The following is a 4586-nucleotide window of genomic DNA, read 5'->3' as shown; positions in this document are numbered from 1 at the left end:
AAATTTCGGACGTATTTCGGATCATTTTTCCATTCATGTGAGATGGTTGGTTTTTCTGAACCTAATGTGGTCGTACCTGCGGAGTAATGGGCGCAGGTGCGACAGTCGCAGATGCGGTATTATGGGCGCATAAGCGAACGAAGGGTGGATGAGGGAAAACCGCATAAGCGAAAGGTTTGGCACCTCTGCGTGTCCGCAAGCGCGGGAATTCGATCGCAGAAGCGGATGGTGGCTTGTTTGGGAGTTTTCGCATATGCGGATTTTAGCCTCCCACTTGCGATTGCGCGAAAGCGGAACAGTGTCCACAGGTGCGAGAGGTCAGCTGGCTAGTGGATTCCGCTGAAGCAGAGTTCGTGTCGCAGAAGCGTTCTCGGCAGTTTTGAGGCGATTTTCACCATGTGGATTGGGGTAAGTATTCTCTACTCATTTTTTATTTTATATCACGAATCTATCTTTGTTTTCGGCATTTGATTGAGGGTTCCAAAAGAGAAAATTGGGGGCTTTAGCCTAAAGTTTCATAGAGTGAGTTTTTGAGTTTTGAACATCGATTCAAAGTCAGATTTGAGTGAAACTAGTATTTCATATTTTATAACTGTCGTCGATTTTTAAGGCGCGGGTCCGAGTTGGACTTTTGGGTTGATTTTGGCTAGTTTCCAGCCGTTCGGAGGTCGGTACGCCCGTGATGGCATTTTGGAGCATTGCTTGGCTTGCTCGATATTGGATTTAGCTTATTCGAGGTAAGTAACACTTCTAAACTTGGTGCTGAGGGTATGAAACCCCGAATTACGTGTTATATGATTGATGTTGAGGTGACGCGCATGCTAGGTGACGGGCGTGTGGGCGTGCACCATAGAAATTGTGACTTAGTCGATTCCATGGAACTATGTAGCTATCTTATCTAGATATTTGTACTGTACTCTATGTGTTAGAGCACTTGAGCTATGATTTATGCTAGAAAACATGTTTAGGCTATATGCTGGTACTATTGGGACCCAAAGTGGTCGTTCTTTGATGTGAGTTATTTGCTTAATTGCAGTTATGTACTCAGTCGCATTCATCACTACATATCATATCTCAGTCTCTGTTAATGTATATTGTCACATCTCATACTATTGACTTGGGCTGCTTAGCATGAGTGGTGTGAGCCCAAGATACTGGAGAGGTTGATGACTGAGTGAGGCCAAGGGCCTGATTGTGAGTGATATTTATGGGATCGGGCTGCACGTCGCAGCATGATTTATTGATTTATGCCAGGATTTGGCTTATTATAGTGCTTGGGCTGGATCGTACCTCTAACGACCCGGCCGGTCGTTTCGAGAGTTATAGCCACATTTTCCCCATTTCTACTTCTTTTTGTGTTATTCAGCTATATTATGTTATATCGGGTTAGTTGGTTCGGGACTGGAGTGGTTTCAGAGTGAATTGAGACACTTAGTCTCTTAAGTAGAAACTTAAGTTGGAAAAGTCAACCATATGTTGACCTACGTGTAAACGATTTTGGATTTGAATTCTGATGGTTCCGTTAGCTCCGTTAAGTGATTGTGGACTTAGGAGTGTGTCCGGAATGTGATTTGGAGGTCGGGAGCGGAATTAAGCTTGAATTGGCGAAAGTTGGAAATTGGGCGATTTCGGTCGGCAATGAAAAATTTGATATCGGAGTCAGAATGGAATTCCGGAAGTTGGAGTAGGTTCGTAGTGTCATTTGTGATGTGTGTGCAAAATTTGAGGTCATTCGGACGTGGTTTGGTTGGTTTCGGCATCGATTGCCGAATTTGAAAATTTAGAAGTTCTTAGGCTTGAATCAGAGGGTAATTTGATAATTTGATGATGTTTTGAGTGATTCGAAGGTTCGACTAAGTTGGTATGTTGATGTATGACTTGTTGTTATTTTTGGTTGAGGTCCCGAGAGCCTCGGGGTGATTCCGGGTGGTTAACGGATTTGTCGAAGTTGGAAAATGCAGATGAAGCTGCTGCTTCTGCTATTTTCGCACCTGCGGAAGGAAGAGTTGCAGGTGCGAGGCCGCTGGTGCGTAGGGGAAGTCCGCAGGAGCGGGCGATGCTGGGCTAGGCAGAATGCGCAGGTGCGAGATGGAGGTCGCATCTGCGAGCCTGCAAGTGCGAAACCTGGGGCGCATATGCGAAAAGGGTGACGCTGGGCAGGCTTCGCAGAAGCGGAGGAAACGCGCAGGTGCGCCTTTGCACGCGCAGGGTTTTGGGCCGCAAATGCAGAAGCTGGGCTCCTAAGTGAGTTCCGCACCTGCGATAGATTTTTCCGCAGGTGCGGTGGCGCAGAAGCGTGAAATTTTCCGCAGGTGCGAAAAATCTGGGCAGAAACCATAAATAGAACCCTTCGCGAATTTGGTTCATTTCCACCATTTTCAAGTCGGTTTTTGGAGCTTTTGGAGTGATATTTGAAGGCTGATTCAAGGGCTATCAGTTAGGTAAGTTGCTTGAGCCCTAATACTCGTATATATGGTGATTTCCCGTTGTTTAATCATGTAATTAGTTAAAATGAGGGGTTAGGGCTTGAAATTTTTGGAGTAATTTAAGGATTTGAAGGACCAAACGATGTCGGATTTTGAAGAATTTGGTATGGTTAGACTCGTGAGTGAATGAGCTTTCTAGTTTTGTGAATTTTGTCGGATTTCAATATGTTGGCCCGGGGGCCGGGTTTGAGCCAATTTTGGATTTCGGTCTAATTTTGTAGCTTTTCTTGTGGAATTCATTCCATTAGCGTATATTGATGGTATTGTATAGATTGTGAATAGATTGGGAGCATTTGGAGGCCGAGTCGAGAGGCAAGAGCATTGCGGAGTAGAGATTTGACCGGTTTGAGGTAAGTAACGATTGTAAATCTGGTCCTGAGGGTATGAAACCCCGAATTTCGTATCATTCTACTATTTTGAAGTGACGCACATGCTAGCTGACGGGCGTGTGATCGTGCACTATTGGGGATTGTGACTTGGTCCGTCCCGTAGCAACTGTAAAGTTTCATATTTTGTGAAAATTATATGATACTTATGTGTTTTTAGAAAGAGTTTCTGTTATTTGGGCATGTTTGGGTCTTGTGCCAGTGCTGTTTGGACCCTTAGGGGTTTTATTTTATTTTTATTATCCTCTCACTGTTTTCGATTGAAAATCTATACTCAGTCATGGTTATACCTGTTTACTGCATAACTCAATTTTATTATTCGATTCTGATGCATATAAATGTTGTTTTGTGCTGAGCACCCTGTTTTTACTGAAATGCCCGAGTGGCTTGAGAGGTTTATGACTGAGTGAGGCCGAGGGCCTGATTTGTGAGGATATTTATGGGATCGGGTTGCACGCCGCAGCATGTTGCATATTTATGGGATCGGGCTGCACGCCGCAACATGTTGCATATTTATGGGATAGGTCTGCACGCCGCCGAGGGCCTGAGTGATTTATGCCATGATTTGGCTTGATATAGCACTTGGGCTGAAGGAGCCTTTCCGGAGTCTGTACACACCCCCAGTGAGCGCAGGTACCTATTGAGTGCTAGTGCCGAGTGCCGAGTGTTGAGTGACTGGGATGCATGAGTGATTGTGAGGTATGCCCGAGTGGCAAGAGTGATTGTGAGGTATGCCCGAGGGGCTGTATATGAGTGATGCTTTGCCCGAGGGGCTGTTTATCATTTCATCATTTTTGCTCACCTTTGCATTTTTCCTCTGTTTGAAAGCTGTTGAAAAATATCCTTAAATGATTTTTACTGAAACTGGGTTTAAACGAGATATTTTGATTCAAATCCTGATTTTAAAAACATGAGGTATTTTACTGAGATTTCATGATATGAACGTTATATGCTTTATTGCTCGTCACTACTGCTCAGTCTTTATTTATTGTTGTTAGTTACTGAGTTTGCGTACTCACGTTACTCCCTGCACCTTGTGTGCAGATCCAGGTGTAGCTGGACACGGTAGTGGTTGTTGATTGTTCTGGTTGCAGATTTTCTCGAAGATAGCAAGGTAGTTGTTTGGCGATCGCAGCCCCTGCTCTTCTCCCTCTTATCTTCCTCTAGTTGTATTTAGCTATTTTCCAGGCTGAGTTAACCTTGACATTGTTAGACAGATTGTAATAGATGCTCATGACTAGTGACACTCCGATGTAGGGCTTTTCCTTCTGCACTTTTATTTTGATTGAAACTCCTTTACGAAGGTTTTTATGATTAAATAACATTGAAATTATCTTTGAAATGAAAATATCGGGTTGTTTTAGAAATGAGTCGGCTTGCCTAGTTCCACGATAGACGCCATCACGACAGGGGTTAGTTTGGGTCGTGACAGGACCCTCCGGAGTCTGCACACCCACAGTGGGCGCAATTGCTAGCAATCATTTGCATTGGGCTGGATCTGCCCGGGTTCATTTGCATTGGACTGGATCTGCCCTAGGTTATTTGCATTTAGATTCATTTGCATTGGGCTTGACCTTCCCTGGTTTATTTGCATCTTGGGCTGCATCTGCCTTGGTTTATTTGCATTTGGGTTGGATCTACCTTGTACAGTATTGAATGACTGAGTGTGCTGCGTATTGGGCATGATGAGTGAGAATACGGGACAGTAAGATTG

This window comes from Nicotiana tomentosiformis, chromosome 8, assembly GCF_000390325.3.
Source record: "Nicotiana tomentosiformis chromosome 8, ASM39032v3, whole genome shotgun sequence".
NCBI lineage: Eukaryota > Viridiplantae > Streptophyta > Magnoliopsida > Solanales > Solanaceae > Nicotiana > Nicotiana tomentosiformis.
This window is presented reverse-complemented; position numbering follows the sequence as displayed.